The 11,655-nt window shown below is 41.0% G+C and overlaps 1 long non-coding RNA gene across 3 annotated transcripts; it reads right to left on the bottom strand.

The window, feature by feature from the left end:
* Positions 1-8,476: 8,476 nt before the first annotated feature.
* Positions 8,477-10,027, bottom strand: LOC138815722 (uncharacterized). Of its 3 annotated transcripts, none has more exons than XR_011368434.1 (4): positions 9,846-10,027; positions 9,131-9,416; positions 8,627-8,743; positions 8,477-8,534 (listed from the first exon to the last, which is right to left on the bottom strand). It is a non-coding gene; the product is annotated as an uncharacterized lncRNA (long non-coding RNA). The 3 variants fall into 3 exon arrangements; XR_011368435.1 differs by having other exon boundaries at positions 8,500-8,743; positions 9,131-9,241; positions 9,352-9,416; XR_011368433.1 differs by having other exon boundaries at positions 8,500-8,743.
* Between the last annotated feature and the right edge of the window lie 1,628 nt (positions 10,028-11,655).

The raw sequence follows: 11,655 nt of genomic DNA, 5'->3' as shown, positions 1-11,655 counted from the left end.
ATGTGAATGCTTAGATTGCTGTTAGTTATTCATGCCCAAGTATAATTATTTGTCTTTTACTACCTACTGGATTAACTTTAGATTTATGGGCATATTTTAGTTATTAAAAATGAGGAAAATCATGCAGTATATATTTAATTGGATCTGGCTTATTTCACTTAATATCATTTTTTCCAGTTTTTCCAATTCCTCAGGAATGGGGTAGTGCCATTCTTTCCGATAGAAGCACAGAATTCCATCAATACAACAGAATTGAAGACCCAGAAATGAATCCACTCCTACAGGCACATAATCTTTGATAAGGGAGCCAGAAACAGGATGGAAGAAAGACAGTGTAAAACCGAATTTGGAAATCCTTACCCAAAATACCACCAGAGACCATCAACAATGTAAAAGCAAAGGAGTCTTTATTGCAAGCTAGAACTTGGTCCCACCACATACATGGCAGCAGCCCATGAAGCTAAGAGGCCCCAAGACCAGGGTTATAGTACTTTTTATACAATTTTTAGGGAAGGCAGGGACTTTGTATACATCATAGCATCTTACAACAAATTATAACACATCGCAGGGAAACTCTTAATACAATTTTATAGTATGACTGGCGCACTACAAAGCAGAAACAGGTTGTTGGTTAGATCAGAGGGTTGAAGTACTTTAAACTGGTTGGCTTGCACCACAGGGAGTCTCAAGGACACACTTGCTAAACTGCAGGGCTCCTTTTATAAACAAACACCACCTGTGGCCTAACTGCGGGGGTCACCATGCCCTCCAGCACCTGCCTGCCTGCGGTTTCCCCAAGGATAGTTTATGTTCCCAGTTGCCAGGGAATTGCTTCTTCTGTTCATTTCCAGGTCGGGCTCATGGTCAGCTGCATAACTCATACTTCAGAAGATGACATCTAGCTCAAGATGGAGTCACTCAGGCCTCAGGCTCCTCATTTCCCCCTTTCTGATAGGCCTTAAGGGCCAATCATGGTCCTTATGGGCACACATCATGTTCTCCATTGGGTACCAGATGATATTGAGCCTTTAAGATCATCAGCTGTACAGTGTTAATGCGTTTTCTAACAAACATCCCTAGCCGGTTTACAACACTGGACCCGACTGTGAGTAACAAAATTAACAGTACCAAAGGCCCTTACATTTTTTTCCACCAGTCCTGACTCTGTATATCAGTTAACTTAATTTTATACCAGCAGTACTCATGAAGCTCCAATATTAAGACATACTCATACCATTTACTACATACTTAAACTGTCTGAGGTTTGTCTTCTTTACTCCAATGACTTAATGTTTTAAGACAATCCTTACTTTTCAAATCCTTTTTTATCCAAAGAGGATACTAATTTTTTCCCAATTCCTTTCCCAAGGCTTTCTTTACTACCCTCCTCTTGTTTGCAATTCCTTGAACTTCTTTGTGGCTAGAGTTTTAAAATGCCCATTTTTCCTTTGGCTTGCAGAACCAAGTTATCTCAGAGCAGCCTCAAGTCACCACTGGGATGCAGAAACTTGCTAGATTTTAAGGCTAAGAGCAGGGCTGGGTCTCATTACTACCTGTATTGAAAACAAACTCAGGTTATTACCATACCAGAGCCAAACTTGGCTGTGACTATAGAGTGGATTTTCAGTCACTATGCACTGAAGTGCCTAAGGCAAGCAAGCCAGTGATATCCTTGCCCCCAATATCCACTGTGGGAATAGAGAAGGTTTCTGGATATCACCCAAAAGAATGTCCCACAAGATCTCAGTTTTAGCAGCTTTCAACCAGGATGCAGTCTCAGGTGATGGAATCAGGCAGTTCACTCTACTTTTTTCACAGTGGAGGTGGTCAGGGTAACAATGTAGATTTCTTCCAGGGGACTGTCAAGCTGTAGCAGCAGCAGCAGGGTCTTTCAGTGGCTTCAAGGGACTGTCACACCTCCTGCTAGGCTGCAAATTCCTACACAGACTGGTTAAGGATACATTGCATAGGCTAGGCTGGCTGTGACCCCACTAGTTTTTAAGACTATTTAGACAATAGCCCACGACAATTTACCAAGATGACAACTATTTAAACTAGATAGTTCTTTTAATAAGGCTGATTTTCTAGGCAGATATAGAGGGCTCAGGCCTGTACTATTTCCCATGCCTTTTCCTTCTGTCTATTTGGACACAACTTTTTAAAGTGACTCTGGTCCCTTGTTCTTAAAAGCAGAAGATGGGTGAATATTCATCTTCTGTAACTTCTTTAAGCTGACTCAGGGGTGTTGATCCTACCTAGCCAGGAACCTATAACCTTAGCCTATTTTACAAAGAACAATATTTTAACTTTTGGCAAATGCACAAACCTTTTCTCTGGCTACAGCAGTGTAGCTTGTAAACAAGCCTTCTGGTTTGCAAAAGCATCTTTCTGGATGGCTTAGGAATGTGGTCTCTAATGATGCCCCAGTTACCTATGCAGACCTTCAGAGAGATATCAATAGAAACACACTTACAGGTTTACAAACTTTTTCCTGAGGAGATGAATTTCATGTAGCTGGTGTCAGCTCAAAAATTATTGCCAATTAGAATTTTTGGCACATACAAGGGTTGGGATTTAAACTATCCCCCACATTTTATAACTTTAGCTTTTTACTACTGTCACAGGATGGCAAGTTCCTGTCCCTTACGAGGTAAATAGTCATGGACATTAGGCATGCTTACAAACTATCTTCGCATGACCTCCTGGCTCTGATCAATTCTTGAAGGGCCATGCACAAATGACTCTAGGATCTGACATTTCTGCCATCCAAGCAGTGGCTTACTACCTCTGGATGCTCCACCATTGCTTTCGTTCCAGGAGTGTCTTCTCCACACTGGAAAAAATGCCTCATTGGCATTTCCCTTAGTTGGTCGCTGAACTTGAACTCAGGGCCTGAGTGCTGTCCCTCAGCTCTACAGCTCAAGGTTAGCACTCTGCCACTTTGAGTCCCAAAGCAACTCTGCTTGCTCGTTCAGCACTCTGCTGGATGATTAGAGGTGACAGTCTCACAGGGACCTTTTTCTTCCCTGGGCTGACTTCCAACCAGTTTGCAGATCAATGAGTCTTATAGAAGGCCACTTTATTCCAATTAAAAGCAACAAGGTGGTCAACATAGAAGTAGCTTTTAAGCATGCTCTTACCTGGAACTTATAAAAGCCAAAATTACATCTAACAAACTTGTAAGAATCCTTTGTACTTTGCTCTGGGCTTGCTGGAAACTGTTTAAAAAAAAACCTATAAGAGCAAACTAGAATAGCAATTATTTTGGTAATCCTAATTTTTCCTTTGTGCACTTTGAGGCAAATATTAAGAACAATTTTACTCTTAAACTTTATATCCAAAAATCCATTCCTAATTTTTAAGCCTCCTATTAATCTCCTTTTTAATATTCTATACATTAGTTTTTAGTTGCATTTTAAAAAATCTCTTAAATCTTGAGGCAAAGTGTCATTCATTGTCTCTTGGCTGCTTGTTTTAAAACAGATACACACTAAAACTTTTAAACTTAAATGTCAATTTTTCCTTAATGCAAGAATTACAATCACCATCACTGTACCAAGAAGCTAGACATAACACCCTTATGACTTTTAGAAACATATACTACTTGTAGAACATCATTGAAAGCAAATCACATTATACAAATAAACTTTTTAATCCTCTTTTTAAGTCCAAGGGGCAGTTTTAGCAATACTAATCAGATCATCACATCACTCATTTTAACAATCATGTTTCCAGTGTCAATCTGTAGGGAAAAGGGACAGAACAAAGATGGGCCACTTGGCCCCTCCTATGGAATGGGCACGTACCTAAGCCAACTCTTTAGTGTTAGGTGAACTGCCTTTGTGCCAGTTTGCCCCCTTTCACCATGCATGGACTCCTCCCAGGGCCTGTCCCATTATCTGTGGACTTCCTCAGGGCCTGTCCCACCATACATGACCAGCTGAACTGCGCTTCTGCCTGTTCACTCCTCACCCCTAAAGACAGGTCTTCTGTTGGTTTCTAAGTTTTCCCTTTTCTTATCTCTTGGTTCTCGAATGAAATACACAGTTTTAGACAGACAGAACAGGTAACATCTTTGACAGTGTTAAACTAACCTTTACACTTAAATTTCTAATATTTATCCCCAAATTTTAGCCAAGGAACTAAATTATAAACAGCCAATGTATTTGTGTTAAGCCAGATATCTTGATTACAGTATAAACAGCCTTATGCATTTTAAAATATTAGATTTTAAAATACCAGATTTCTAATTTTTTAATTTTTATTTATTTTTATTGTGAAAATACTGTACAGAGGGGTTACAATTAGACGGGCAAGATAATGAGTACATTTCTTATCAAGCATTGTAGCCTCCTCCTTTGTTTCCCCTTTCCATCCCTTCCCAGCCTCCCCCTACCCCCCCTCCCAATCCTTCCCGCCCCTCCCCCCCACAACAAAGTTGTAAAGTTGGTTTTCCACATGAAAACTTGTACTTTTCATTGTTGCAACGGGTCCACCTGTATCCTTATTTAAACGACTTGTTTTTCCCCTTCCCCTCTACAAATTATACCGACATCAAATACAGTGAAAGCAGGGGTTATACTGTGGGGGAGGGACATACAAAGCAACAAAGAAATAATCTTATAAATGCATTAGAAACAAATGCATGAAAGAAAAAAACACATTTGAATACATATCTTAGAGTTCATTTTCCTAACATCACCTGATCTGACCTTTTCTGCTTGACTCAGACATATACTAGATATTGCAAATAAGGGAAACCATGGGACCTATGTTTCTTTGGGCTTCGCTTACTTCACTTAATATAATTTTTTCCAAGTCTTTCAACTTCCTAACAAATGGGGCAATGTCATTCTTTCTGATGGAGGCATAGAATTCCATTGTGTATATATACCACATTTTCTTGACCCATTCATCTACTGAGGGGCATCTGGGTTGGTTCCATAACTTAGCTATAGTAAATAGTGCTCCAATAAACATAGTCGTGCTGGTGGTCTTGTTTGTATACTTTTGGGTAAATGCCCAAAAGTGGGATTGCTGGGTCATATGGGAGCTCTATGTGGAGTCTTTTGACGAACCTCCATACTACTTTCCAAAGTGGTTGAACAACTTTACATGACCACCAACAATGCAGTAAGGTTCCCTTCTGTCCACATCCCCTCCAGCATCTGTTGTTTTTAGAGTTCTTGATTTCAGCCATTCTAACTGGAGTGAGGTGGTATCTCAATGTTGTTTTGATTTGCATTTCTTTTATGGCTAGAGAGGTTGAGCATTTCTTCATGTGTTGATTGGCCATCCTTCTTTCCTCTTCAGAGAAGTTTCTCTTTAAGTCTTTAGCCCACTTAGTTATTGGGCAGTTGTTTCTTTGAGGATTTGTTGTCAGGGGATTTAATTTTTTGAGTTCTAAGTATATATTAGATATGAGACCCTTGTCCATTGTATGGCTAATGAAGATCTCCCAATCCGTAGGCTTTCTATTGATCTTGCTAGCTATGTCCTTTGCCATGCAGAAGCTCTCTAACTTCATGCAATCTCATTTGTCCAACCTTTCTTTGATTTGTTGTGTTTCTGGGTCTCTATTAAAAAATTTTCAGCCTCATGATCTTGTATTTAAAGAATCCCATAGACTCCACTCCCAAATTACTCAAGCTGATTCAAAACTTTGGCAAAGTAGCAGGTTATAAAATTAACCCCCAAAAATCAATGGCTTTTCTATATGCCAACAATGAGAAAAGTGTGGCTGAAATTAGGAAAGCAACTCCATTTGTAATAGCCCCACAAAAAATAAAATACCTAGGAATTAACTTAACCAAAGAAGTGAAGGACCTCTATGATGAAAACTTTAAAATCTTGAAAAAGGAAATCAACACAGAACTTAAAAAATGGCAAAACCTCCCATGCTCCTGGATTGGCAAGATTAACATCGTGAAAATGGCAATACTTCCCAAGGCTATCCACAAATTCAACGCGATACCTATCAAAATTCCACCCTCATTCTTCAAGGAAATAGAGGAGGCAATCCAAAAATTCATATGGAACAATAAAAGACCCCGAATAGCAAAAACGCTCCTCAACGGAAAGAACACTGCTGGAGGAATATCAATACCAAATTTCAAACTCTACTATAAAGCCATAGTAATCAAAACAGCTTGGTATTGGCATAAGAACAGACCTCAGGACCAATGGAATAGAATTGAAAACCCAGAAATGAACCTACAGACCTATAGCCATCTAATCTTCGATAAGGAAGCTAAAACAATAGAATGGAAGAAAGACAGCCTCTTCAGTAAATGGTGCTGGCAAAATTGGTTAACTACATGTAGAAAACTAAAGCTAGATCCTTATATATCACCCTGCACCAGAATCAACTCCAAATGGATCAAAGACCTTGAACTCAAAGCAGACACTCTGAAAACATTACAGGATGGAATAGGAGAAACCCTAGGTCTCCTTGGCTCAGGCCGAAATTTTCTGAATAGAGATCCGGAAGCACAACAAATCAAAGAAAGGTTAGACAAATGGGATTGCATAAGATTGCAGAGCTTCTGCAGGGCAAATGACATAGCTGGCAAGATCAATAGAAAGCCCACCGATTGGGAGAAGATCTTTACTAGCCATATAACGGACAAGGGTCTCATATCTAAAATATACTTGGAACTCAAAAAATTAAACCCCCCAACAACAAATCCTCAAAGAAACAACTGCCCAATAAATAAGTGGGCGAAAGACTTAAAGAGAAGCTTCTCTGAAGAAGAAAGAAGGATAGCCAATAGACACATGAAGAAATGTTCAACATCCCTAGCAATAAAAGAAATGCAAATCAAAACAACATTGAGATATCACCTCACTCCAGTTAGAACAGCAAAAATCAAGAACTCTAACAACAACAGATGCTGGAGGGGATGTGGACAGAAAGGAACCTTACTTCATTGTTGGTGGAAATGTAAACTTGTTCAACCACTTTGGAAAGCAGTATGGAGGTTCCTCAAAAGACTTCACATAGATCTCCCCTATGATCCAGCAATCCCACTTTTGGGCATTTACCCAAATGTTTACAAACAAGACCACACTAAAGCTACCAGCACAACTATGTTTATTGCAGCATTATTTACCATAGCTAAGATATGGAACCAACCCAGATGCCCCTCAGTAGATGAATGGATCAAGAAAATGTGGTATATATACACAATGGAATTCTATGCCTCCATCAGAAAGAATGACATTTCCCCATTTGTTAGGAAATGGAAAGGTTTGGAAAAAATTATATTAAGTGAAGTAAGCCAGGCCCAAAGAAGCATAGTTCCCATGGTTTCCCTTATTTGCAATATATAGTATAGGTATGAGTCAAGCGGAAAAGGTCAGATAATGTGATGTTAGGAAAATGAACCCTTAAATATGTATTTTAATGTTTTCGTTTCTTTCATGCATGTGTTTCTAATGCATTTATAAGATTATTTCTTTGTTGCTTTGTGTGTCCCTCCCCCACAGTGTAACCCCCGCTTTCACTATATTTGATGTCAGTATAACATGTGGAGGAGATGGGGACAAACAAGTCGTTTAAGGATTCAGGTGGACCTGTTGCAACAATGAGAAGTACACAATGTCATGTCAAAACCAGCTTTACAATGTCGGTTTGTGGGGGGGAGGGGGGTATAATTGGGTGGGGGGAGGCGGGGAAGGGAGGTGAAGGGTAAACAAAGGAGGAGGCTGCAATGCTTGGTAAGAAATGTATGCATCATCCTGCCCATGTAATTGTAGCCCCTCTGTACAGTATGTTCTCAAATAAAATAAAATTAAATAAAAAAAAAAATTTTCAGCCTGTGCCAAGGAGACCTAGCGTTTCTCCTATTGCATCCTGTAATGTTTTCAGAGTGTCTGCTTTGACTCGAGGTCTTTGATCCATTTGGAGTTGATTCTGGTGCAAGGTGATATGGCCCCCATAAACAGGCAGGAATTGCAATCCTAATATCAGATAAAATAGACTTCAAATTAAAATTCGTGAGAAGAGACAAAGAATGTCACTACATACTAATTGAGGGATCTCTCCTTCCGGAGGATATTACAATTCTAAATATCTATTCACCAAACAACGGAGCACCCAAATTTATCCAAGAAACACTACTTTCCTTCAAATCCTACATAGATCCAAAGACATTAATTGTTGGGGATTTTAACACACCACTTTCCCAACTAGATAGATCAACTCAGCAAAAACTCAACAAAGAAACCGCAGATCTAAACAACTGCAAAGATCAACTAGATTTAACAGACATCTGCCGAAAATTTCACCCAGCAGCATAAGAATATGTTGCGACCACCTCGACCAGCAAGGAAGACGCGACCCGGGATTCTTCTCAATGCGGTTTATTCAGGACCTTTTACAACATCTTCTCTCCTGCTTCTTCTGCCCGCTTCTTCCTGCTTCTCTGTACCCCCCCCCCCCCGCCCCCGCGCTCTGGTTATAAGTCTCCTGGATGGCCAATCCTGAAGCACCACGTGGCATATACCGATAGGGTCGCAAACACGGAAGCAAACTAGGAACCAAGTCATAGCCATATAAGGAGTTGTTTTTACAGAGAGCACTTGTCACCGGGAAGACAGAAGGCGGGAGCCAGCGCCATCTTACCAAGGAGCTACAATGTTGCTTTTGTGGCCACGCCTTACTGCCTGGCTGTCTTTGGTCGTGGCTCCCGCAGCTCTCCACAAGAATACACGTTTTTCTCAACAGCACATGGAACATTTTCTAAAATAGACCACATTTTAGGCCACAAAGCAAACTTGTCCAAATTCAGAAACCTTGCATTCTCTCTGACCACAAGGGAATAAAATTAGAACTCAACACCAGATTTTCTAATTTTTAAGTTAAAGAATCTTTAAAAAGCCGTTAAAAACAATGTGAAGATTCCTTAAAATTTTTGGTAATGTCCAAACCTCATAATCTTTTGAATTTTAAACTTAAACTCACCCATTGTTACAGCATGCTGACAACTCTTATCTTGAACATGTTCATAAACACATACAAAACACTCACACAGATCTTAAAGCACACAAAAAATCAAAATCAGTTGTACGTACATTTTCTAAAGTTTTTTAAAAAATTTTAAGACAATATTTCTTTTAAACGAAGTACCTTTGTTGAGCTTCATTTTTCCAGGGCTTGCTTGTTTAGCAAGGTATTTCACTAATCAGTCTTTTGAATCCCTTCTGTTGGAGGAGGGCTGGGTGAGGGGGTCACCTGAAACTGAACGGGCCTGATTTTTACCCAATTTTGACAAAAGCACTTTACAAATTGTTAAGCTGTCTGGAGCAGCTGAAAGTCCAGACCAGGCTCACTGCTATCTACACCCTAACCTCTCCAGCAGCCTCCACCAGGAGAAGGTGCACCTGAGGCTTGTCCATGCCCCTCCTCTTGGCTGCTGTAACAAAAGAAGGGGGGAGGGAGACTTAGCAGGTCTGTGACCAAGCCCAGCCGGAGGCTGAGACTTTTATTCCCCCAGAGATGTTCAAATAAATATCAAAAACACTGATAAACACAAAAACCAAGGATTCACATTTAAAACTGGTACCAATTCTAAAACGGAACTAGACAAAACAACAACCAAAGGCTGAGTTGGGGACTAATGGGCCCCCAGAAATCTGTGCTGTTCTCAAGCTGAATCCAGAGTTTGCTGAGTGAGCCTGCCACTCTCACCCAGAACTTCCCTACCTCAGAAAACATAGAACAGAAAACACACCAAAGTAAACAAGACAGACAAGTGGCCACAAAGACGAAATCAGGTCTCAGTGAATGGGGCAACATCTCAACACCACTCACTTACCAGGGGACTCGGACCCCCTCTACTCACCTCGGGAGGATTTTTCTTTTAGATTCCTGCAAACATTGACCCAGGAGCCTTCCAAGGCAGAGGAGAATTCCCAGTCATCTTGGGGCAAGGGAAAGAAGTTCCTAGTGGCTGTCCCCTCAGACTGACAGGTTCTCACCCATACTCAGACCCCCTGGGCTAAGGCCCGAGGCTAAGATCTTGCTGGTGCCACTTGCAGGTGGTCAGTGGCAGTTTCATAAAAAAAGAAGGAGCTAAAGCGAAACAGATATTAAGGGGGTGTTAGCCAGTCTCCTCTGAGCCCTTGCATCAGGATGAATCTGGGAGGAGAAACATTCCAAGAATTCCAAAAGACACACAGACAAAACACTGAACCCTGAGACAAGACATGTTCACAGCATGTGCATTGTAGACTGTCAGTCAGAAAGTGCTGGACTACAAATGGGCCCAAATGTCCACACTAGTGGATAGCCTACCCTGTAAACTATCAGTCAGAAAGTGCCAGACTCAAGCTTCTGCACTAGTGGATAGTTTACCCCCCAGGAGATCTGAGGGACAACTCCCACCGGCCCCGTTGGCTGTCTTATAGCACGTCCGCCAAGACCTCTTGCCAACCCCAATACAGAACCTGCAGGGAACTCAAATACCAGATGATTTCAGAATGGCAATGCCTCTACTTACTTGCCGGGCTTCTCATGACTCCTTGGTTAAGGCGTCTGGGTGGGCTTTGGGGGGATTCCAGGCCAATGCACCAAATGTAAAACTGAATTTGGAAATCCTTACCCAAAATACCACCAGAGACCATCAACAATGTAAAAGCAAAGGAGTCTTTATTGCAAGCTGGAACTTGGTCCCCCCACAGCCCATGACGCTGAGAGGCCCCAAGACCAGGGTTATAGTACTTTTTATACAATTTTTAGGGAAGGCAGGGACTTTGTATACATCATAGCATCTTACAACAAATTATAACACATCGCGGGGAAACTCTTAATACAATTTTATAGTATGATTGGCGCACTACAAAGCAGAAACAGGTTGTTGGTTAGATCAGAGGGTTGAAGTACTTTAAACTGGTTGGCTTGCACCACAGGGAGTCTCAAGGACACACTTGCTAAACTGCAGGGTTCCTTTTTTAAACAAACACCACCTGTGGCCTAACTGCGGGGGTCACCATGCCCTCCAGCACCTGCCTGCCTGTGGTTTCCCCAAGGATAGTTTATGTTCCTAGTTGCCAAGGAATTGCTTCTTCTGTTCATTCCCAGGCTGGGCTCATGGTCAGCTGCATAACTCATACTTCAGAAGATGACATCTAGCTCAACATGGAGTCACTCAGGCCTCAAGCTCCTCAACAGCCTCTTCAAAAAATTGTGCTGGTAGAATTGGCTGTACACAGAAAATTGTAGTTATATCCTTATATATCCCTCTGCACCAGAATCAATTCCAAATGGATCGAAGACCTCAATGTAAGTCCAGATTCCTTGAAAATGTTATAGGAAGGGTTAGGGGAAACACGAGGGCCCCTTGGCATAGGTCAAAACTTCCAAAGATCACGAAGCACAACAAATCAAAATAAGTCTGGATAAATGGGATTACATCAAACCAAACCAATCAGTTGTCAGACTCAAAAGCCATGGAGAAGAGATAGTGTAGCACAGATTTATTAAGGAGCAAATCTACAGATGAGAGCCTCAGCCAATGCTAAACACTTACTACCTTTTCTAACTAGGTTATTTATAGTAGATTTACATGTATATAAGAGTTTTCTGGTGGGGATTAGAAAGAAAACAACTAATGCTAAGACATAGATAGCATGTGAAATGAGTTTTAGCTGGAG

Source organism: Dipodomys merriami, unplaced genomic scaffold (genome assembly GCF_024711535.1).
Source record: "Dipodomys merriami isolate MVZ:Mamm:240054 unplaced genomic scaffold, mDipMer1.0.p SCAF_663, whole genome shotgun sequence".
Classification (NCBI taxonomy): Eukaryota; Metazoa; Chordata; class Mammalia; order Rodentia; family Heteromyidae; genus Dipodomys; species Dipodomys merriami.
The sequence above is the reverse complement of the archived record's forward strand: the minus strand, read 5'-3'. Positions and strand labels throughout refer to the sequence as shown.